This window comes from Ovis aries, chromosome 4 (assembly GCF_016772045.2).
Source record: "Ovis aries strain OAR_USU_Benz2616 breed Rambouillet chromosome 4, ARS-UI_Ramb_v3.0, whole genome shotgun sequence".
NCBI lineage: Eukaryota > Metazoa > Chordata > Mammalia > Artiodactyla > Bovidae > Ovis > Ovis aries.
The window spans coordinates 27,578,370-27,604,257 of record NC_056057.1 but is presented as its reverse complement, the minus strand read 5'-3'; the positions used below and the strand labels follow the sequence as shown (position 1 = coordinate 27,604,257).

The 25,888-nt window shown below is 40.3% G+C and overlaps 1 protein-coding gene across 10 annotated transcripts in view; it reads right to left on the bottom strand.

The window, feature by feature from the left end:
- The window catches only part of HDAC9 (histone deacetylase 9), a 1,063,328-nt gene extending 1,039,129 nt beyond the window's left edge, over nt 1–24,199 (bottom strand). For 9 of the 10 annotated variants that reach the window (XM_042248291.2, XM_060414369.1, XM_042248295.2 and 6 more), the window contains exon 1: nt 24,017–24,199. The gene's annotated coding sequence lies outside the window, so the exon portion shown is untranslated. Of the gene's footprint in view, nt 1–23,838 lie in introns of all 10 variants that reach the window. The other variant, XM_060414382.1, reaches the window with a different exon arrangement.
- Nucleotides 24,200–25,888: the final 1,689 nt, after the last annotated feature.

The window sequence follows — 25,888 nt, the reverse complement described above, 5'->3', positions numbered from 1 at the left end:
CAAAGGAGAGAGCAGAAGCAGAAGATGAGACTGTCATGGTGTGACTTCCCAGTGGCTCTGGGACAACAGACTGCTAGAAGGGGACTAGTGAACTAGCACAGGAGCCATGCCCACTGCAGAATGAAACATGGACTTCGGATCTGACTTTGACAACTACGAAATAAAGAGCATGGGAAAATGGAAAAAAAAATATTTGCTAACTGTGAAAAGTAGAATGTTAAAAGACAAAGGTCTCTCTCTCTTCCCAAACACTGTTTCCTCCAAAAGTCAGTAAGATTATGTACCTCAAATCTTTAAGTTTCTCAGAAAAAGAGTCAGATGGGTTTCCCTGGTGGCTCAGCGGGTAAAGAACGGGTTCGATCCCTGGGTTGGGAAGATCCCCTGGAGAAGGAAAAGGCTACCCACTCCAGTATTCTGGCCTGGAGAATTCCATGGACTGTACAGTCCATGGGGTTGCAAAGAGTCGGACATGACTGAGCAACTTTCACCTTCTTTCTTCAGCTTATAAACACTGAAATAGTACAATTTTTAAAAAATGAGATCCTTTGAAGAAATTTGGATCTCTATGATATAAGACCACTGGTTCTCAAGCTGACAACTTAAAAATGGAATTACTTATATTCCCTATAAAGAAAAAACTTGCTGGTATGTGACAGAGACCCAGACTAACAGTGGCTTAGGACTTCCAGGTGGCCCAGTGGTAAAGAATCTACCTGCAATGAAGGAAACACAAGAGACATGGGTTCGATTCCTGGGTCAGAAAGATCCCCTGGAGAAGGAAATAGCAACCAAATCCAGTATTCTTGCCTGGGAAATACCACGGACAGAGGAACCAGAAGGGTTACAGTCCAGGGGTCACAAAGAGTCAGACACAACTAGAGCATGGACACAGTTGGTTAAACAACCTAGAAGTTTCTTGGTCACTCATATGAAACCCCAAGCTGTTATGGCAGCTCTGCTTCAAAAAGTCATCATCACTATCCCAGACTTTTTAAAAAATCATGTTGCTCTGCCATTTTTATAGGGCTGGCCTCTTCAGCAAGTCCAAGTGAGTATACCACCATATCCACATCCCAGCCATTGAGAAGGGGAAGGAGAGAGCACCCCAAGCCTTTGATGGGCATCAGGAAGTCACACAAGTCACTTCTGCTTACATTGTACAACCAGCACTATATACCACATGGCATAATTCCCAGCTGCAAGGGAGGCTGAGAAATGTCATCTTTATTCTGTAGGGGTCTATCCCCAGTGAAAATTCAGGGGCTCTGCATCCAAGGACGATGGAGAAAGGGGATACTGTGAGACAACTAGTGGTCTCCTCCACAGAGTGGCATTCAATTTTTTAAGATTCTGTTCTTAAAGTTCTATAAATAATTTATATTTTGGTTCAGTTTTACAAGGGAATATAAATCTGGCCTAACCTTTATGCTTAAATATTGGAAACACAGCAATGTAACATTGCCACAATTTCGGCTTCATCGTGCTGGTATTTATGACAGTGCTGAAGAAAGTTAAAGTTAATTTTAATCTGTTCTTACAAAATTATTTTCCTAAGAATTCTAAAGGAATTCTAGTCTTCTTGCCATGCTTAACAACTAGCTTTCAAAAGACTACATTAAAAACTCAAATTATAAAATTAAAAAAATCATTGACATATTCCTACAGCATATGGAACTATACTACCTCAAAGATTCTTTTAAATTAACACAGTCAATTGTGCCCTTACTGCCAGAAAACTCTTTAAGTAATAAGTATGCACTATAGCAAGATATGCTCCTGAATTCTGACACTTATTCTCATATTAGTTCACAATACTATATTTTATCAAATACTAGAAAAATACTAAAAATGAAATAGTTCACCAGCACATGGTTCATTACTGCTTGATATGTGAACAATTCTTTTAAGACTTATCCATGAACTACAGAATCTTGTAAATATATATATATATATATATATATATATATATACACACAAACAGGAACTCCTTAAAAAGTTATAGAATTTAAGATAGCAATTTATTGGCTGTTTTATAATGATTCAGATCTACAAATTCAAGAGTATATTATTTAAAAGCTTTTTAGCTTCAACCTTCCTTAAAAAAAAAAAAAACAAGAAAAACTAGGTACTTCCCTATAGTAGCATTTTTTATCCACTTGCTGCTGTCACTTCAGTCGTGTCCGACTCTGTGTGACCCCATAGACAGCAGCCCACCAGGCTGCCCCGTCCCTGGGATTCTCCAGGCAGGAACACTGGAGTGGGTTGCCATTTCCTTCTCCAACGCATGAAAGTGAAAAGTGAAAGGGAAGTCGCTCAGTCGTGTCCGACTCTTCGAGACCCCATGGACCGCAACCTACCAGGCTCCTCTGTCCATGAGATTTTCCAGGCAAGAGTACTGCAGTGGGGTGCCATCGCCTTCTCCATTTTATCCACTTAAAAGCATATAAATTATTATGTTTAACAAATTTAACATCTTAATTTTTGAATGGGCTTCCCAGGTGGCGCTAGTGGTAAAGAACCCACCTGCCAAATTAGAGACATAAGAGACATCGGTTCAGTCACTGGGTTGAGATCTCTGGAGGAGGAAATGGCAACCCACTCCATGAATGGCTTGCTTTAAGAATGGTTTTGAAAAAAAAGAATAGTTTTGAATGGCCAGGGCAATGATTAATACCATCAAGCATAATGTAGGACATAATTATTAAAACAATTTTTGAAAATATGTTTACACTACAAAGTATTCATTACAGTGTTTGGAAACTACTGAAAAGTAGAAAGAATACTACAATAAACTGGATTAAATTGAGTATTAAATACATACATTGTGTCAAAAATTACCTTAACCAATAGGATGTTACAAGAAAGAGCAAATGAATGGAGCATACCTACTTCCAATCATGACAGTAACAATGATGGGAACTGCCCCCCTGCCTGAAAAAAAAAATGAAACTACTGTATAATAGTTTTCAAGATACTAAAAACTATTATTTTTCAAAAAAGACAAGAAAAGCATAATGTGAACCCTAAGAAATGAGAAACTGATGACATTAGCCCTATGACTCACCCAACTTCCAGACACCGGCTCTGGAAAGGAAAATTGAGGCAGAGCCTGGCACAAACTCTGAACTGAAGAAATGTATCTGAGAAATCAGATAAATCAGAGCAGCTAAAACTCTCAGGACAGAGTATGAGAGGGAGGAAAGCCAAACAGAGAGCAATCTCTAAAGATCTGTAGATACCTCTGCAGCTACTCAGCGGAGTACTGATCAGCATATATATATGAGGAAAGAACCCACAGCAAGGAAAAGAAACACACAATGCAGGCAATTGTGCTGGTTCCCACCAGCCAGACCAAAAAACCTGATAATTCACCAAGCTTAGGGCAGAGGACTCAGAGACTAATCTTTTTTCCATTAAAAAAAAAATGTTCAAGAAGATTTATAGAGATATAAAATATATCCAGCACTGTATAAGATAAAACTCACAATGTCTGGTATTCACCACAAATTACCAGGCATGCAAAGAAATAGGAAAATATAACCTATAATACGGAGAAAAATCAACCTAAAAAACTGACCAAAAACTAAAAAAGATATTAGAATTTGCAGACCAGGTCATTAAAACAGTTACTATAAATTTACTCCATATGTTTGAAGCAATTAAATAGAGACATGGAAGACTTTTAAAACACTCAAACCAAACTTCAAGAGATGAAAACTACAATGTATGAGATTAAAAACACACTAAGTGTGATTATTGGTAGTTAACTTAAAGATACAGCAATAAAAACTACCCATAATAAAACACAAAAAAAAATTAATTTAAAAATTTAAAACAGCATCAGTAATTCTAATATACCTGTAACTGGAGTTCCTAAAAGGGTGGCGGGAAAACAAAAACAACTGAAGAAGTAACTACTGGACTTCCCTGGTAGCCCAATGGATTAAAAATCCTCCTGCCGATGCAGGTTCAATCCCTGGTCTGGGAGGATTCCACATACTGTGGAGCAACTAAGTCTGTGCACCGCAGCTGCTGAGCTGATGCTCTAGAGCCCCTGAGCCACAATCACTGAGCCTGTGTGCCGCAATTACTGAAGCCCAGGTGCTCCAGAGCCTGTGTGCCACAACGACTGAAGCCCAGGCAACTAGAGCCTGTGCTCCACAACGAAAGAAGCGACTGCAATGAGAAGCCTGCTCACAACAATGAAGAGTAGTCCCTGCTCGCCACAACTACAGAAAGTCCACAATAATCAATAAATTAATTAAATTTTTAAAAAAGAAGCCGTGTTCTCAAAAAATAATGACTTAGTTTTTTCAGACTTGATGGAAATAATAAACCCACAGGTATAAGTTCAATGAGCCCAAAACATGACACTTAAAGTTTAACCAAGACACATCCTGTATCAAATTGTTCAAAACCAATGAAAACGGGAAAATCCTTAAAGACATGTTATATATAAAAGGAACAAAAACAAGGATGACAGCAGATTTCTCACTAAAAAAACAACGCAAGTGAGAAAACAGTGGAGCAACATCTTTAAAGTATTTTAAAAGAGAAAAAGGCCAATTTAGAATTCTATATCCAACAAAAATCTTTAAAAATTAAGGTGAAATTAAAATGTTTTCAAAAATACAAAAGCTAAAAAGATCCATCACCAGCAGACCTGTGATATAAGAAAGGTTAAAGGAAGTCCTTCACACAGAAGTAAGATGACACCAAAAGGAAATGGTGTAAAAAGCATGAAAGTAATTGAAGGAATAAACAGAAGGACGAGCACTGACAATAGCAACTACATGAGTAAACATAAGAGATTTGCTTTTATTAAGTAAATTTTTTAAAAATATTATTGTTTAATCTGATAATGTAGAATGTGGTCTATGAGACTGCTTCTGTTGTTTAGTCACTCAGTCATATCCGACTCTTTTGCAATCCCATGGACTGTAGCCCACCAGGCTTCTCTGTCCATGGGATATCCCAGGCAAGAATACTGGAGTGGGTTGCTATTTCCCTCCCAAGGATATTTTCCGGACTCAAGGACTGAACCTGCATCTCCTTCACTGGCAGAAAGATTCTTTACCACTGAACCACCTGGGAAGCCCATAAGTTTATAAGATGTGTAAGAAAAACAGAAATAAATGCTACTGTGTTTTCAATAGTTACTTGAAAATTATAAATTCACACAAGAATATTTCTGAGCTACTATTCTAGAGAAATTAAAATCTGAAAACCATTCTTCTGATATCTCATGCCATGTGGCCTACATTTTTCTATTTGGCTTGAGTAGTCTTAGCATTATGCTACGGAAGATATAATTTAAGTTGAACTTAATACATTTGTTTTCACAGAGAAAAAGCAATAATTTGAAAATGATGTTCTAGTAAAGAAATATCTCACAAGGTTCGGCAATGGCTTTTGCTGAACTTCATAAATAAAGGAAACAACTGCTGTTTCACTACAAAGTTAAATTCATCAAATATTTAATGTAGGTAACTGTTTAAAATTGGGTCAAACAGATAAGTAAATTAAAATTATATTTATTGCACAAGTCACAAAACAATGTTGCCTTCATTGCTCCCCAAACCAGCTCAAAATGAGCAATTAACATAATATACATCATTTGGGCTTTTACGAGAATGTTTATTAGGAAGGTTAGAGGGAGACGATAACAAAGCAGTTCTCATCATTAAGAGGTAGATGAAAGCAATCATAAAACCACAGCACAGTAGGCGATTCACGAGTGCAAAATTCTATACACAGCTACTGAATTTTTCTCCTGTCTTGTGAAATCTATTCAAAAGCATACCTAAAAGTTATTTCAGTGAGTAGCTCTATAGTAGAATGAAAGTGGAAATTAAAATATACAAAGGAGATGTGTCTTTTGGGTAGTATGAGAAAAAGTAGACTTCAAGATGAAAACCTAATAAAGGCAAATTACTTTGGAAATAGGTTAACTCAGCATCCTTGAAAAGAAATTCTGATGCCCACTCAAGTTTGGGAACTACTATTTTAGTCTAAAATAAAGTGAACAAAAAGCAAGAAGTCTCATGCCAAAATCTGTGCATTCAAATTTTGCCATATAAGACAACTATTAAATCTCCAGCAGTAGAGGATGAATAGAAAATTCTAAAGTGTTTCTGCTTGTCAGCAGATTCATTTCTATTTATTTGAATATTCAGCTCAGTTCAGTTCAGTTCAGCCGCTCAGTCGTGTCCAACTCTTTGCGACCCCATGAATCGCAGCATGCCAGGCCTCCCTGTCCATCACCAACTCCTGGAGTTCACTCAGACTCACGTCCATCGAGTCAGTGATACCATCCAGCCATCTCATCCTCTGTCGTCCCCTTCTCCTCCTGCCCCCAATCCCTCCCAGCATCAGAGTCTTTTCCAATGAGTCAACTCTTTGCATGAGGTGGCCAAAGTACTGGAGTTTCAGCTTTAGCATCATTCCTTCCAAAGCAATCCCAGGGCTCATCTCCTTCAGAATGGACTGGTTGGATCTCCTTGCAGTCCAAGGGACTCTCAAGAGTCTTCTCCAACACCACACTTCAAAAGCATCAATTCTTCAGCGCTCAGCCTTCTTCACAGTCCAACTCTACATCCATACGTGACCACAGGAAAAACCATAGCCTTGACTAGATGGACCTTAGTCGGCAAAGTAATGTCTCTGCCTTTGAATATGCTGTCGAGGTTGGTCATAACTTTTCTTCCAAGGATTAAGTGTCTTTTAATTTCATGGCTGCAGTCACCATCTGCAGTCATTTTGGAGCCCCCAAAAATAAAGTCTGACACTGTTTCCACTGTTTCCCCATCTATTTCCCATGAAGTGATGGGACCGGATGCCATGATCTTCGTTTTCTGAATGTTGAGCTTTAAGCCAACTTTTTCACTCTCCTCTTTCACTCTCATCAAGAGGCTTTTTAGTTCCTCTTCACTTTCTGCCATAAGGGTGGTGTCATCTGCATATCTGAGGTTATTGATTTCTCCCGGCAATCTTGATTCCAGCTTGTGTTTCTTCCAGTCCAGTCCAGTCATGATGTACTCTGCATAGAAGTTAAATAAGCCAGGTGATAATATACAGCCTTGACATACTCCTTTTCCTATTTGGAATCAGTCTGTTGTTCCATGTCTCTATAACCATTACATATTACTAGATTCAGCATTCTTGAAAGAATTAACGGAACAAATACACATGAACATACTCAACACCAAACCTCAATAAATTTATGATGGATTTTAGTCTAAGTCTTGCTCTGGAAGTGCCACAGTCGCATAAAAGATTTTGGCTACTTATTGGAAGTAATTTCTCCCATTCTAAATAGAAAATCCTGTTGTATTTATTTCATGTATTTTGACACCAGCTGTGAAGCTTGTTATGGTGGAATTACATCTTACATATGGACTTAGTTATATGTTTTTAAATTCATATGATACTTCTTCATTCTTCTCCTATACCAGAAAGGGAAAAAGAACGAGAAAGGCAAAGAAATCAACACAAGAGAAGGAATATTCAAATACATTTTTTAAGAATATGGTGAACTCAAAATCTTTTCAGAATATCAGCATACATTGCTAAGTCGCTTCAGTCGTGTCCGACTCTGTGCGAACCCATAGATGGCAGCCCACCAGGCTCTGCTGTCCCTGGGATTCTCCAGGCAAGAGCGTTGGAGTGGGTTGCCATTGCCTTCTCCCAGGCATGAAAGTGAAAAGTGAAAGTGAAGTCGCTCAGTTGTGTCCGACTGTTAGCGACCCCATAGACTACAGCCTACCAGGCTCTTCCGCCCACAGGATTTTCCAGGCAAGAGTACTGGAGTGGGGTGCCATTGCTTCTCCACAGTATACATTACTACATCAAATAAAGGCTAGCATAGCATAAACATCACTTTAGATGATGATCATCATAGTGATATGGAGAATCCAAGTTTAAATGGTTTATTAGGAAAGAAAGGATTAAAATAGTGGGGCTAGCAAATACAAGGAAATCTGAGCCATTAAAAAAAGTGAATATAAAATTTATCTGGTAAAGCAGTCAGTGTCAGGCCTGTAGACTCATAAGGAAATGATAAAAAAACCAAATTAGATGCTGACATGAATGAAGAGATAACATGCAGTGTTGGGTATCTGGGAAAAGAATGAAACCAAACTGATGGAATGTACTGCACCATGTTTAAAGTCATAGAAATAACGATAACATTCAAGTTCAACCAAAAAATGTAGCTGTGCTGCAGATGTGAACAAATGAGTTTGAGAATGGAGTCATTATATCTGGACCTAGGCTGCCTACTGGCCACATGATTGTACAGTAGTCCCATCCCCATTTTATCTGCAGAGGACACATTCCAACCTCCTCATTCCATCCTCCTCATCCATTCCATCCTCAGAGGATGCCTGAAAATATGACAGTACCAACTCTACACACACTATGTTTTTTCAGATGTGTGTCTGTGTGTGTGTGTATGTGTGTAAACACACACACTTAGGACTAAGTTTAATCTATAACTTAGGCACAGTAAGAGAATATCCAAACTGCCAGCATCACTACTCTTGCACTTTGTGGCCATTATTAAGTAAAATAAGGATTACTTGAGCATGAGAACTACACTAGTGAGACAGTCAATCTGAAAACTAAGAAAGCTACTAAGTGACAAACAGGCCAGAAGCATATACAGTGTGGATACACTGGACAAAGGGATGAGTCACATCCCAGGCAGGACAGAGTGGGACAGCAAGAGATTTCATCACACTGCCCACAATGGCATGCAATTTAAAACTTGTGAATTATTTATTTTTGGAATTTTTCATTTAATATTTTCAGACTACAGTTGACCATGGGTGACTGAAACCATAGAAAGTGAAACCATGGATAAAAGACTGCTGTTGCTACTGCTTAGATGCTTTAGTCATATCCAGCTCTGTGTGACCCTATGGACTGCAGCCTGCCAGACTCCTCTGTCCATTGGATTCTCCAGGCAAGAATACTGGAGTGGGTTGCCATGCCCTCCTCCAGGGGATCTTCCTGACCCAGGGATCGAACCTAGGTCTCCCTCATTGCAGGCAGATTCTTTACCACCCGAGCCACCAGTGAAGCCCAAGAATACTGAAGTGGGAAGCCTTTCCCTTCTCCAGGGTAACTTTCCGACCCAGGAATTGAACTAGGTCTACTGCACTGCAGGCAGATTCTTTACCAGCTGAGCTACCCGGGAAGCCCCTAAGGGCTACTACTGTATATTTTATAAGTATATATATGTGTGTGTCTGTGTGTGTGTATGTGTGGGTGTGTGTATGTCAGGCATGTGTGTGTATACATATATATATGTAACTAAAAATAAATGATGCAGGCTCTCAGCCTAACTCCCTACTTTTCAAGTGCTCAAAAGTCACAGACAGAGAAGATTTCTACTGAAAAGCACTGATCTATACAGCTACTGGAGATGCCTTGTATGTGAAAGATGAAACTAACACACACACACATACACACACACAGAAAGCCAATAATTCACCCATTCTTTCTTGTAAAACAATTTATTGAGCATTCCTCATATGAGAATTACTATGCTAGGAATTTGGAATCCATAGGTTAAAACAAAACATTCCCTGCTTTCAAGGACCTCACAAGAACAGTAAGAAATAATGACTATAAAGAGTTTATCAAATACCAAATACTTGGGTATTGGGTATTGGGTCCAACTATCAGAAATGCACTTAGTGATGTAGAAGAAAATAAAAAAACAGTAACCAAGTTCCCTCTGCCTTCAAGGGGCTTACAACCTGGCTAATGACACACAGGGCTTCCCCAGTGGCTCAGTGGTAAAGAATCTGCCTGCCAATGCTGAAGACACAGGTTCTATCCCTGGGTTCGGAAGATCCCCTGGAGAAAGAAACCATAACCCACTCCAGTATTCTTCCTTGGGAAATCCCATGGACAGAGAAGCCTGGTGGACTACAGTCCATGGGATCACAAAAGAGTCAGACACGACTGAGCAACTAAACAACAAAAATGACACACAACACAGAGTAAGAAGTAAAACATTTTAAGTGGCAATTAATATTTGAGACTATGTCTTCAAACTGAGATCCATAGAGTTTGATGTGGAATTATTTCTTCCATTTTGTGTTTTCATTGGAATGATAATCTAAAAAATGCATTCTAATTAATTTCTGGATAAGCATCTTAAAACTAAATACCACCAATGAATTTTCATTCTGGCACCTGCTGTTGGTGTTCTCAATCATGCATGTACTAGGTGAAGGCCTAAATAGTTTGCTAAATAAATAAAGTCTGATGGGCTGGGGTGTGGGGAGGAGGTGAGGATGAATTGAGATGTTAGAGAACACAGGGTAGGGCTTCCCAGGTGGCACCAGTGGTGTAAAGAGCCCGTCTGCGAATGCAGGAAACATGAGAGACACGGGTTCAGTCCCTGGGTCGGGAAGATCCCCTGGAGGAGGGCATGGCAACCCACTCCAGTACTCCTGCCTGGAGAATCCCATGGACAGAGGAGCCTGGTGGGCTATAGCCCACGGGGTCACGAAGAGTCGGACACAACTGAGGCGACTTAGCATGCACACAGAACACATGGTAGCAGAGGTATCCAAAAGCGCCTGCATCACAGTGGCTAAAATCACCATCACGTTGAGAGTAAAGGTGATGTGCTCATCCTGTCTCTGTGGAGCTCCTATGTGGCCTGTTCTCCACTCCCGCAGTCTTTGGGTACAGCTTACACATTTGATTTAGAATTCAGGAAATTCACAATGCTAATCACATCTCTAAGAGAACAAAAAGAAGTTATGGTGACACTTCATTAAAACTGACATTTGAAGATTATTTATTGGTAAGAGTTTTCATCACATATGAAGTCTGATTACCTTGAACCAGCAAACGAAGCTTTGATGGTAATTTTTAATCTACATTTTAAAAGGACACTTTCTATATTAATATAAAACAGAAACAGATTAAATAAGAATAGAATCTGAGGCAACATCGTTTATACTCTTAAAGCCAATACTGGCAATGTAACTTCAACAATACAATATCATTTGCAAAATAATTCAATGTTGTTCCTTTTTAATTTCATCAACTCTGTTGCTCACATTTAATATTTTCTCATTGGCTTTGGTTTTATAATTTGTGAAATTTGTAAGTAAAAGTGTTTGTATTTTGTACTGTGTTCCTACATACATAAGTGAAATGTTTAATAAGGGTAACCTAGGTTAACACTGGGCTTACCAGGTAACTCAGCTGGTAAAGAATCCACCTGCAATCCAGGAGACCCCAGTTCGATTCCTGGGTCAGGAAGTTCCCCTGGAGAAAGGACAGTCTACCCACTTCAGTATTCTTGGATTTCCCTCATGGCTCAGATGATAAAGAATCCACATGCAATTCAGGAGACCTGGGTTCAATCCCTGGGTTGGAAAGATACCCTGAAGGAGGGCATGGCAACCCACTCCAGTATTCTTGCCTGGAGAATCCCCATGGATGTGGCAGGAGAGGAGCATGGCAGGCTACAGTTCACAGAGTCAGACACAGCTGAGCAACTAAGCACAGCACAGCATAGGTTCACACTATTCAGACCAGTCACCTTTGCTACCACTCATCCTATGGTGTTTAAATAAGCACTCCTTATTTAAAGAGAGTGCTCATTAAGAAGCCAAGCCCTCTCTTCTCTCCTTTCTATCTAGATGTGGGAGGCCTTCGACCTCTCTCTAGTGAGCCACAGAGGAATTGAAAAGAAATCACAAATGCATATTTAAATCATTCCAATAAATATATATGCACCCAATATAGGAGCACCGCAATATGTAAGACAAATGCTAACAAGTATGAAAGGGGAAATCAACAATAACACAATAATACTGGGAGACTTTAATACCCCACTCACACCTATGGACAGATCAACTAAACAGAAAATCAACAAAGAAATGCAAACTTTAAATGATACATTAGACCAGTTAGACCTAATTGATATCTATAGGACACTTCACCCCAAAACAATGAATTTCACCTTTTTCTCAAGTGCTCATGGAACATTCTCCAGGATAGATCACATCCTGGGCCATAAATCTAAACTTGATAAATTCAAAAAAATCGAAATCATTCCAAGCATCTTTTCTGACCATAATGCATTAAGATTAGATCTCAATTACAGGAGAAAAACTATTAAAAATTCCAACATATGGAGGTTGAACAACACACTTCTGAATAACCAACAAATCACAGAAAAAATCAAAAAAGAAATCAAAATATGCATAGAAACTAATGAAAATGAAAACACAACAACCCAAAACCTGTGGGACACTATAAAAGCAGTGCTAAGAGGAAAGTTCATAGCACTACAGGCATACCTCAAGAAACAAGAAAAAAGTCAAATAAATAAACTAACTCTACACCTAAAGCAACTAGAAAAGGAAGAATTGGAGAACCCCAGAGTTAGTAGAAGGAAAGAAATCTTAAAAATTAGGGCAGAAATAAATGCAAAAGAAACAAAAGAGACCATAGCAAAAATCAACAAAGCCAAAAGCTGGTTCTTTGAAAGGATAAATAAAATTGACAAACCATTAGCCAGACTCATCAAGAAGCAAAGAGAGAAAAATCAAATCAATAAAATTAGAAATGAAAATGGAGAGATCACAACAGACAACACAGAAATACAAAGGATCATAAGAGACTACTATCAGCAGTTATATGCCAATAAAATGGACAACATGGAAGAAATGGACAAATTCTTAGAAAAGTACAATTTTCCAAAACTGAACCAGGAAGAAATAGAAAATCTTAACAGACCCATCACAAGCACGGAAATTGAAACTGTAATCAGAAATCTTCCAGCAAACAAAAGCCCAGGTCCAGACAGCTTCACAGCTGAATTCTACCAAAAATTTCGAGAAGAGCTAACACCTATCCTACTCAAACTCTTCCAGAAAATTGCAGAGGAAGGTAAACTTCCAAACTCATTCTATGAGGCCACCATCACCCTAATACCAAAACCTGACAAAGATGTCACAAAAAAAAGAAAACTACAGGCCAATATCACTGATGAACATAGATGCAAAAATCCTTAACAAAATTCTAGCAATCAGAATCCAGCAACACATTAAAAAGATCATACACCATGACCAAGTGGGCTTTATCCCAAGGGTGCAAGGATTCTTCAATATAAGCAAATCAATCAATGTAATTCACCACATTAACAAATTGAAAAATAAAAGCCATATGATTATCTCAATAGATGCAGAGAAGGCCTTTGACAAAATTCAACATCCATTTATGATAAAAACTCTCCAGAAAGCAGGAATAGAAGGAACATACCTCAACATAATAAAAGCTATATATGACAAACCCACAGCAAACATTATCCTCAATGGTGAAAAATTGAAAGCATTTCCCCTAAAGTCAGGAACAAGACAAGGGTGCCCACTTTCACCGCTACTATTCAACATAGTTCTGGAAGTTTTGGCCACAGCAATCAGAGCAGAAAAAGAAATAAAAGGAATCCAAATTGGAAAAGAAGAAATAAAACTTTCACTGTTTGCAGATGACATGATCCTCTACATAGAAAACCCTAAAGACTCCACCAGAAAATTACTAGAGCTAATCAATGAATATAGTAAAGTTGCAGGATATAAAATCAACACACAGAAATCCCTTGCACTTCTATACACTAATAATGAGAAAGTAGAAAAAGAAATTAAGGAAACAATTCCATTCACCATTGCAACGAAAAGAATAAAATACTTAGGAATACATCTACCTAAAGAAACTAAAGACCTATATATAGAAAACTATAAAACACTGATGAAAGAAATCAAAGAGGACACTAATAGATGGAGAAATATACCATGTTCATGGATCGGAAGAATCGATATAGTGAAAATGAGTATACTACCCAAAGCAATTTACAAATTCAATGCAATCCCTATCAAGCTACCAGCGATATTTTTCACAGAACTAGAACAAATAATTTCAAGATTTGTATGGAAATACAAAAAACCTCGATTAACCAAAGCAATCTTGAGAAAGAAGAATGGAACTGGAGGAATCAACTTGCCTGACTTCAGGCTCTACTACAAAGCCACAGTCATCAAGATAGTATGGTACTGGCACAAAGACAGAAATATAGATCAATGGAACAAAATAGAAAGCCCAGAGATAAATCCACACACATATAGACACCTTATCTTTGACAAAGGAGGCAAGAATATACAATGGAGTAAAGACAATCTCTTTAACAAGTGGTGCTGGGAAAACTGGTCAACCACTTGTAAAAAGAATGAAACTAGATCACTTTCTAACACCGCACACAAAAATAAACTCAAAATGGATTAAAGATCTAAATGTAAGACCAGAAACTATAAAACTCCTAGAGGAGAATATAGGCAAAACACTCTCCAACATAAATCACAGCAGGATCCTCTATGATTCACCTCCCAGAATACTGGAAATAAAAGCAAAAATAAACAAATGGGATCTAATTAAAATGAAAAGCTTCTGCACAACAAAGGAAAATATAAGCAAGGTGAAAAGACAGCCTTCTGAATGGGGAGAAAATAATAGCAAATGAAGCAACTGACAAACAACTAATCTCAAAAATATACAAGCAACTTATGCAGCTCAATTCCAGAAAAATAAACGACCCAATCAAAAAATGGGCCAAAGAGCTAAACAGACATTTCTCCAAAGAAGACATAAGGATGGCTAACAAACACATGAAAAGATGCTCAACATCACTCATTATCAGAGAAATGCAAATCAAAACCACAATGAGGTACCACTTCACACCAGTCAGAATGGCTGTGATCCAAAAATCTGCAAGCAATAAATGCTAGAGAGGGTGTGGAGAAAGGGAACCCTCCTACACTGTTGGTGGGAATGCAAACTAGTACAGCCACTTTGGAGAACAGTGTGGAGATTCCTTAAAAAATTGCAAATGGAACTACCTTATGACCCAGCAAGCCCACTGCTGGGCATACACACCGAGGAAACCAGAATTGAAAGAGACACATGTACCCCAATGTTCATCGCAGCACTGTTTATAATAGCCAGGACATGGAAACAACCTAGATGTCCATCAGCAGATGAATGGATAAGAAAGCTGTGGTACATATACACAATGGAGTATTACTCAGCTGTTAAAAAGAATACATCTGAATCAGTTCTGATGAGATGGATGAAACTGGAGCCAATTATACAGAGTGAAGTAAGCCAGAAAGAAAAACACCAATACAGTATACTAACACATATATATGGAATTTAGGAAGATGGCGATGACGACCCTGTATGCAAGACAGGAAAGAGACACAGATGTGTATAACGGACTTTTGGACTCAGAGGGAGAGGGAGAGGGTAGGATGATTTGGGAGAATGGCATTGTAACATGTATACTATCATGTAAGAATCGAATCGCCAGTCTACGTCCGACACAGGATACAGCATGCTTGGGGCTGGTGCACGGTGATGACCCAGAGAGATGTTATGGGGAGGGAGGTGGGAGGGGGTTCATGTTTGGGAATGCATGTACACCCATGGTGGATTCATGTCAACATATGGCAAAACCAATACAGTATTGTAAAGTAAAATAAAGTAAAAATAAAAATTAAAAAATAAATAAACACAAAATACAAAAATAAATCGTTCCATATATTAAATATACTACCATATTTCAAGGGCTTCCCTGATAGCTCAGTTGGTAAAGAATCTGCCTGCAATGCAGAAGACCCCAGTTCGATTCCCAGGTCAGGAAGATCCACTGGTGAAGGGATAGGCTACCCACTCCAGTATTCTTGGGCTTCTCTTGTGGCTCAGATGGTAAAGAATCTGCCTGCAATGCAGGAGACCTGGGTTCAATCCCTGGGTTGGGAAGATCTCCTGGAGAAGGGAAAAGCTACCCACTCCAGTATTCTGGCCTGGAGAATTCCATGGACTATATAGTACATGGGGTCACAAAGAGCTGGACACAACTGAGTGACTTTCACACATTATATTTCAGAAGTACAAAGATGCTGTTCTGAGTAATAAAAGGCCAATTTTGTAAAGACTTTACTCATATGGTAGCCTTTTTTATTATGGATTTTCTTAATCAAATCAATACTAAAATTCAACTTGTAAGCCTGTGTGAACCACTGTCATAGTCCTAAATTACTGCAGGACTCAGAGGAGAACGAGATCACCATGACTGCCCAAATCAAAAGGAAGCATCACAAAAGAAGGACATAAGTTGGGCCCAGAGAAAAAGGAAAGCGAAAAGGGGCAGTTTCTTAAGTAAAACCACAGAGGAGGAAAGTGTGAGTTAAGTAAGAGATGGATATGGTAGTTCTGGGAGTAGTAGGTTCAAAAAACACACTGCAAATGCTTGGCTAACAGAAATCTCTACTACAGAGTACTCTTGACTGCAAGGGGCAGAAATTCAATTTATTGGTCATATAACATAATCCCAGAAAAATCAGTGATAAAACAGCCTTGAGAATGCATGGGTGCAGGAACTGAAAAACTGAAATGCTCTCACTACTTGTTCCCTACCCACCACGTGCATGCATACACATACTCACACACTCACACATGCATACATGCACATCTTTTCTTTACAGGTTGATTTATTCTCTCAAGCTGTCTTTCCCATCATCTAAAATCTAAACCACTTGGTAGCTCCAAGCTTAAGGCTTAAATCCTTAAAGGTGTAAGGCAGGGAGTGGCAAGAGTTAAAAATGGAAAGATAATAAAGCTAGGCTAGGTCCAGTCTCTGAGAGAACCTAGGTGTCACACTAAGGAGCTTTGACTTTTAGAGTCAAATCTAGCCTAAGCTCAGTCAGAAATCTAAAACCTGTGTGAAGAAATGTATTTATTTCAAAAATTCCTGAGCTGTAGCTTGCTCTGATGAAGTTACTGTAGTCACCCATAACCAGGCTGAGTGGCTCACAATTTCCCTCTTTGAAAACAGTCCTACTCCAGAAGGGCAGATACCTGAGCCACGATGGTGCCATCCCAATACCCTACCTACCTGCCACAGATAAATGGTTCATAGGTATACACCTTACCTAAATCAGTGCAATTCGGGGATACCCAGTTTTTAAATACTTATATTTTGATTCAAATACCCAGGCAAATCTTAAAGGAAATATTCAAATACCCAGGAAATCTTCCTCAATCCATGCTGGGACACAGGGTACAACTTTGTAAAATTAACAGAATACAGATGAGTCCCACACTGAGCTTGTATTTTGCAATAGAGCAGCAAGGGGATCTGGGCCAATGATTCCGATCAATGGAACTGGATCCATTTAAAGAAGAGATTTAAGTACATAAAACAGAAGGGGAAAAAAGTAGAATATCTATGAATAGAATTCAGAGGCACCACAGAGTAGAAAGGGGAACTGAGTAACAGAAGAACAAAGGAGGAAAGTCTCAATAGACTTTTCAAGTAGATCAAAACAGTGGCATCTACTGAAAAAGCTATAGAAAGAACCTTATGACCAAAAAGGCAATGAGAATTCATAGTTTCCTGATTGAATTTAACAGGAGAAATCTACATATAGGAGAGAAAGGAGACACAGAGTTTTTGATTTCTGCCAAAACGATAAGTAGAAATAAAAATACAGAGACTCCACTCCACATTCTTACTTTTTTTTTCAAATTCTTACTTTTTATATGGAAGGGATAAGGATCATCTATACTTCCTGCTGGGGAAATAAAAGAATGCAGATGCAGCACACTCTCTCACTCTCTAACCCTCGTCTTCCAGTACCCAGCTCTCTCAAGATGAATGAAGGAATCCAAGAGCAACTGTAGTGCTGACATTCATTTCAATGCGAAAAAAAACCACAAGCTTTTGCCCTGGAAACTTCGCTTACTACATGTAAGTATGGGATGTGTATTACAAGACTATGGGTTTTCAAATCAGACCTACATTCAAACCCTGGTTCCACTCCTATCTAAATGACTATTAGCATTTCACCTTTCAAAGCCTCCATTTATCTGGAGAGAGAGGAAGGAAGAAAGAGGAGGTGGAACTAGGGAAACCTGAACTCAGTTGCTAGAGATGAGAGGAAGATTAGATAAAATCATTCCTGCAAAGAGTTTGGACATTAGTTATGCTCAACTGACCCCCATTCCCGTAAACAATGCCCCATAGTCACTGGGCCACAAATGTACAGTGGACCTAAGAGGGTCTCTAGCCTCTAAGATAAAAGGAGACCACTCTGTGGGACTCCAAATCACAGGGTTGGTTCCCTGTAAGGATTGGTGGAACCAGTCCCTTAAAAATCTTTCCCATGTGGAATACATTGGAGACTAATTCCTAGACTAACATTCACACCAGTGATTCAGACTCCTTGCTTATAACCACTCCTAAATGAGGCCTCACCACCACCATTCTCCTAAATCCCAAAAGAGTTTTCTTTCTAAAGAGTTGCATAGCTCTAGCTACTCTACAATTCAATTCCATCTCCGGATGGTCATCATGCCTACCTTGGTCAGAAACTTCATCATTTCCTTAAGCAGTCATTTGCTCATAATATTTCTCCTTCCTTCTGTAGCAGTGAATACATCATTCTTTCTGGCCATAAACAACTGAACGCCACTATTGTATATGGCGTATCCTCTCTTAAGAAAGAGTCCACCTTCCCCTCTAGAAGTTGGTGTGCCAACAGTGACGGAATCAGTTCTTCAGAGTGATTCTGAGCACCTTTCTGACTAAGTGGCTTCTAAGCCAAGTCTGCTGTCTAGCCCAGAGATTCTGTGAACTAGTCAATGCGGTGGAGATATGCCAAGGTAACCTCCAATGAATCATATCTTTGTATAGTTCCCTCCTCTTAAGTTTGGGTAGAACACGTGACTTGCTTCTAATAAATAAAAGGTGGCAAAAGTGATGGATGTCACTCTTGATTAGATTGTTATATGAAAAGGTGATGTCACGTTATTCATATATGTTATAGCATATGGGAGCAAAAGACTCTTTCTAATAGGCTTTGAATAGCAGATGCCATGCTGTAAGAGGGTCACTCATGCCTGTGAGAGGGTCACGTGGGAAAGAACAGCAGGCAAGTTCTAGGAGCTGTAAGTGGTCTCTGATAGCCAACAAGAAAATGGCGACCTCAGTCCTAACAATCACAAGGATATGAATTTTACCAACAACGTAAGAAAGCTTGGAAGCAGGTCTTTCCCCAGTGAATCTCTGATAACACAGCAGCACTGATGAACACCTGGTGAGATCCCTGAACAGAGGATTCAGTTGAGCCATGTGTGAACTCCTGAGCAATGAAACTGAGATCGTAAGTATGTGTTTTTTAAGCTGCTAAATTTGCAGTAACGTGTTACAAAGCAATAGAAAACAAACTGAGTCAATACTGTCTACTAAGTTTATGTAATACCTAAAGCAACTGAAGTTAATTTCGATGATTTGCTACCAAATATCTTCAGTGATAACTGAGTGATTCGAATCTTATTCTTCTTCTAGTGGCCAATTCAAATTCCACTCATCACTATTCCATTCAAACTAGGTTAGTCTACACCCATCTTCTTACCACAGATTCTGTAGAAATGTGAAGAACATATCATTTCCAGTAACCTCAACTTTTCTCAATCTCACCAGCAGCCTATACTCTCTCAGGTACAGCAAAGAACATAAAGAATGGGAGTTTTCTTCTTCGGGTGTTCTAAACAGAGTTAGTTATAGTAAACAGCAAGTCACCCTTGAATAGTCACTTCTTTTTCAATATTTCACATTTAAAAGTGATTTTAATGAGCTCTCATAAAACATACATTTGGGGAAAAGAGCAGTTTTATGTACACACACACACACACACACACACACACACACACACATTAACCTAATACAGTAGAGAGCTCCTGGTACCATCTGCTTATTCAAAAATACTTGAAGTACTTTCATCAAATACATGAGAGCTTGTGTAAGATTCCATATGATCGATACTATTGTCTATGAAATTGCAAAGATTTCTTCTGCATCCTGGATAATGTATTATACTTTTAAATCTAATAATTTGATATAAAAAGTCTATCATCTTGCCTCTTACAAATCATGTGGGCAATTACTCCCAATAATTCTGGTGAAATTTGAAGGAGAGGTTATCTGGGAGCATAAAGAAAAAGTCATAAAAGTTTTAATACCTTCCGTACAGAAGAACAAATTGCTATCCTTTTTCTTTTTGTTAAAGTCTGATTTATCAAGGAAAGAGATCTATACAGAAAGAAATGACTAGATAACTGCATAAACTCTCTATTTAAAGAAGCAGAGCTGATATAAGAAAGCAGATATCCTAACACCCCAAACAACATGTACCTTAATTGATACTAGCTGCTTATATAGTGGACTTCCATTACTGTTCTCTGTCAATACGCTCTTCAAAAATCACATTCTGAGTTCTCTCACCAGTGAGCCTGATGATCCTCAAGCTTAACAACTATGCTGATAAACTTCAAAGCAGCTCTGACCAGTAAAAGGGCAGCATGCAGTTGATAAGGGGGCAAAGGGATGTGTGGGATATGGACTGACTGCAAGAACAGATACCCCTCAGAGGTGGGTATAACTGATTTAAAACCAGTTACAAGAGTCCTGGTTCTCCCCAACCAGCAGGCAAACTAGGACTATATTGACTGGCATAAAGTCTACCTGCACGTCTACCAAGTTCAGCATTTTAAACATCTAGGAAAGTGTGGGGCTTCCCTGGCAGTCCAGTGGTTAAGACTCCACACTTCCACTTCAGGGGGCACAGGTTTGGAAGGCATATTGAACTTTGGAAGTTCAGTATGCCCTGAGGTAGAGCCAAAAAAAAAGCAGGTTTATGTAAACATCTAGGAAAGTTTAATTTATGGAAATGTCATAGCATAGCCATGGGAGCAGCTTGCCATTGTGAACAGGATACAGGAAATATAGATGTTATCCACAGCTTCACACTGATTCACTGGTGTGTGACCTTGGGTCTATCAGTGTACCTGCTGCCTTCTTCTGAAAATGAGAACGATGTATCTTCCTACCTATCTCTCAGATGTTTTGAAGAATCACCAGAAAAGGTAACAGTTATACCCCAAGCTAGGAAACAACAGTATGTGGATATGTGCAATAAAAATTATGATGTCTTTGTTGAAAGGAAAGGGTTTCAAACAATAAAAGCTCCCACTAACTTAAATACTCATATAAATTACATTTTTAAAACATTCTATGGAAGCAAAAATAAAAAGCCATATTTGGATGTAATAACAAAAAATGTCCATGACTACAATATTTCACTAATGAGAAGGTACAGATGCTACATACAGAAGGATTTTATGATGTCCATATGCTTCTCAAATGACTCTCCTTGTTAGCTACTTCTCTGTATCGCTATTTAAGAATAACCTACACCTTCCCCACTGAGCAAGTGTAAATTACAATATAATATGTTGTAATATTTAAACAAATTCAAAATAGAAGTAATGCTAATAAAAAGAAATAAAAACTTTGCAACCCTAAAACAACCTTCAACACAGAGATTAATATAAATGTGAACTATGTGTATCATTTAAACTAGTTAATTAAAAAGGTTATCTGGTCAGTTACCTTCATGATTTAAAACTCCTTAAAACCCAAACATTATCCAAATACATGCCAAATATACACAATAAGTATTTACAGATAGTGCCAGTAACTTCATAAAGCAACTCTGTCTACTATAATAATGAGCATAATAATGAGCATAAAACAATTGCAACAGTCTGTGACAATTTATAAAATAACCTTTTTAATTTTGGAAGAGCCTTTCTTATTTTTATAGAAGACAGCAGTTTAATATGCCACTCTCCAGCCAGAGTTATTTGGTCTGATTTTTCCAATAAAGACCACACCAATAGGCTGAATCAACTGCAGAAGGAGAGAAACAGGAAAACTCAAGGAAAAAAAGAAAAGCAAAAAGCCCACCTCCCTCCTAACCTTAAACTGGTACTTAGCTTAAAACTCTAAACTTCCTTCTGCACAACAATGTATGCATCTAACGGTGTCCAATCTGTAGCAGGGATGACCGACTCAGGAAGAGAAAGGGGAAAGCATCTCTCCCTCTAGCTGGCAGGCTGATATCAAAAGTCAGATTCAGGATTCCTACTCTATACACACCTGTTTGAGACTGAAACACATATGAAAACATCCACTTTTCCCTACACAGAAAATAACATATCCCAAGAAAATGATTCTCTTCTTGAGATTTGCCTCATTCAAACAAAATGGATGAAAATAAATTACAAGAAAGCTTTACAACTGACAAAATTATTGTCCTTTTGAAAATATAATATTCTTATTAAACATTTTAAATACAAATGCCTTCCAAAAAAAAAAAAATGCTTTCCAGAAGGCATGTCAGTGATTTGATGTTTGAGTAATTAAATTGATCCAAACTGGAATAGTGGTTTAAAAGGAAAAGAAGGACTAATTATCTGTGGTAAAAAGCAAATATCACAATAATTTTCATAATAAACATCCAAAGTACCAAAGAGTAGTTCAAAAGATATCCCTTCCAAACATGATAATTTTAATTGTCCTCATTTACCAACTGCAACTTATTCTGTGCTGTTATTAATTACGGGATTTAAAAGATTTCTAGAACGTCAGAAAATAACATCCAGACCTTTTCAGATGTCTAAGGATTTTCTTTCCAAATAATTTTTCTTTAATATAGATTCTCTATGTACTTATTCCCTTTTCCTAGATGTCAACAACTGCCAGATTTGAATACATAATTATACTCCAAATACCTGTAATTCCTAAATCTTACCTTTATGATAAATCTTAGCACTTCAAGAATATGTGTTGAATAAGCATTGTTATGCCACTTGGGGAGAAAAAATAAATTAACTCTTCATTTTCTTTTCCAGTTAAACTTGTAAAGCCCTTCTTACCTCACTCCCACATTTTACATATACCCATGCATTACTACACACAACACAGACATACAATGAGATCTGTGTAGATATTTCATTTCTCACAGATTTCAAAATGTTACAGTTACTTAATCTAAAAGTTCCTTTCAAGAGATTATACACACCTCCCCGGCAGGGGAAACCAACACGAAGGATCTTCCGGAAATGGGAGACTCTGCGGAATCTGCAGTTCCACAGCCCAGGAACCGCGACCTCTGCTCCCGCAGCCCCTCTCCTCTCCCCCGTCCCGCTCCGGTCCCCGCGCTCAGGCCTCTGACCCCGGACCGCTCACTGCAGACCAGGGGGCAACCTCCCAAGCCAGACCACCGCCGCCCGCTCGGCACTCGGGGAACGCCCCCGTCCCTCCTCGGTTCACTCAGGTCCCCGCTGTGACACTCTCAGGTGGCGTTTAATTAACCAGTTTACCTCAGGAAGTTTACGATTCATCACTCTCCTTCCACTAGCCAAGCAACAGTTTTATCTCCCATGCCCCAGGCTCCAGAACTTTTCTTAAACACAGAATTCAGACGTATGGACTTGGAACTGAGGTCCCCCATGAAACGTCAAAGGTACCCCCACTAAGTGTTGCTTCCCTCAAGCAACACGTTGGCAGTACAAACTTTTCATTCATAACTCGACTCCAGCATCCACTGGGGGGTGTGTGTCGGGGTGGGGGTGGGGGGCATGAACCTTTGCCTCAGTCTAGCAAATGTCAAGGTCTGCACCAAAAAGATCACCTGGCCCCGAACTTGTGACAAAGGCGCCCTTAAACTCACCAACCTCCGGGCTGCGAGATGCCAGGCAAGCTGTGTCGGGGTCCCGACTGGGATTCTGTTAACCTGGGGAGCCCCAGCCAGGAATCCAGCGGAGCATCCGGAGGACGCTCGGCCCCTGTTCCCAGGGCTTTCCCCGGGCACCAGCCGGCGACCAGGCTGTGGTGCCACTCACCTCCGCCCGCTCCCGCCAGGGCTATCGCGCCCTCCTTCGCCCCGCTCCAACGACCCCCTAACTTCTCCCACTTCGCCCCACAGCCATCGTTCGCAGAGAAGAGAATGGCGAGGCAGAAGCAAAGGGGTGACTGAAAGTTGACTCGGGGACCGCCGCTGCTCCGCCAGCAGGGACTTACCGGCCGCGACAGGCGCCTGAGCAGGAGACGGCGGCGAGGGCGGCGGGCGCGGCGGGGCGGGCTGGGTGCGCGCTACGCGATGTGCGGGATGCGCCGCCGCGGCCGCCGCGGCCACCGCGGCGCGGGGCTGGGGGGTGGTTTGGGAGGGCGGCCGCGCGGCTGCGAGCTGTGAGCAGAGCCGGTGGCGGCGCGCGGAGGATCGGCTAAAAATAGCAACTCTCTGGGAGGGGGTTGGGGGGCGGAGGTGGGAGGGAGACTGGGAGGCCGGGCCGGGAGCCCCGGCGCGGCGGAGGCTGGGCGGAGCCGGGTGGGAAGAGAGGCTGGACCCGCGGCAGCAGCGCGGACCCAAGCACTGGAGAGCCGGGAGGCCCGGGCGCGGGGCAGCGCGGGGTGCGAGGACACCTGGCCGCGCGGCCGAGACGCCGGGAAGGACGCGGAAGGGACTGGGGGAACGCAGGGAGCCGCCTGGAGTCGAGCGGCGGGGAACTCCGGGCCGGACCGGCGATTGTTTCCCGGGGAAGAACGGGGCGCCTGAGACGACCCGGGATTTCTGAAGCGAAACACGCCCACGCGCGACGCAAGGTGCTGGCCGGGCGGCCGGGGCTCTCGCTCCTCGTGCCGGGCCCCTGGGCTGCCCGCGGCCGGGCCGAGGACGGTGAGCCGAAGGCGCCAGCCTCTCAGGTGCGCGCAGCGCCGTGTCGGAGGCTCCACAGCTCCCAGACTTCTTTTTGAGAGAGGAGAGCGCTGTGGGGCGGTACCTGGAGCGTCCCTAGAGATGCTTGGAGTTTAAAGGATCATTCAAGGGAATTTTCCATTTGGGGTTTTAATGACCAAATGGGAAACGTGAGGAAATATGGTGACTGCTACTGGGAACATAAATTAGGTTTGTGGCGTCTACCCCGTCCGCTCTGAAACCAACCTAAGAGAAGGGACGTAGAGTTAGTAGGTCCGAGAACTGTAGAGGTGATCCTCTTCAGCGGTTAGTAAGTTCATTTTGTGGACTTTTTTTTTTTAACTTCTATAACCTATTCCATATTATAGTATCACTAATACTTACAGAATCCTTTAAAACGTAGAACGCTTAAAAGGTTTTTTAAAATGTAATCCTAAACATACTTCTCATAAATTAATATGTGATCATTTGAAAAGGATAATGTTTATGGTGTAAGCTATTAATAATCTGACCCTAACACAAATTAAAGCTAGTGTTTCTACATATACATGTATGGTTTCTTCTATGGCATCTCAAACACGGACTCAAATCCATGAGCTGACTCCTGATTAGGATGTAAAGAACAAGAGAGACATAACCAAGTGCCCTAATTCTCAGAAGGAAAACTGGTTTCAGAAGAGTGATGTGATTTGACCAGGGTCTCTGAGTTAGTGCCAGGGTTCAGTTTAATCCCTAGGATTAAAGCTAAACTACCAATTTTGTATGGAGAAGGAAATGGCAACCCACTCCAGTACTCTTGCCTGGAAAATCCCATGGACAGAAAAGCCTGGTAGGCTACAGTCTGTGGTGTCTCAAAGAGTCGGACAGGACTGAACGACTTCACTTTCACTTTCACCAATGCTGTATGTAGGACTAGTACAATTTTGAGAAAGTTCATGGTATGGTGCCTGTAATTTGATTTAAAATAGCTCAGCATTCATAGAAGAATGAAGGTGTTCTGTGGTTAGATTTAACCCTCACTTTGCAGTAATTGAGAATTCACATTCCAAGCCTGGTCAGTTCAGTTCCAGTTCAGTTCTGTGGCTCAGTCATGTCTGACTCTTTGCGACCCCATGGACTACAGCACGCCAGGCTTCCCTGTCTTTCACGAACTCCTGGAGCTTGCTCAAACTCATGTCCAAAGAGTCAGTGATGCCATC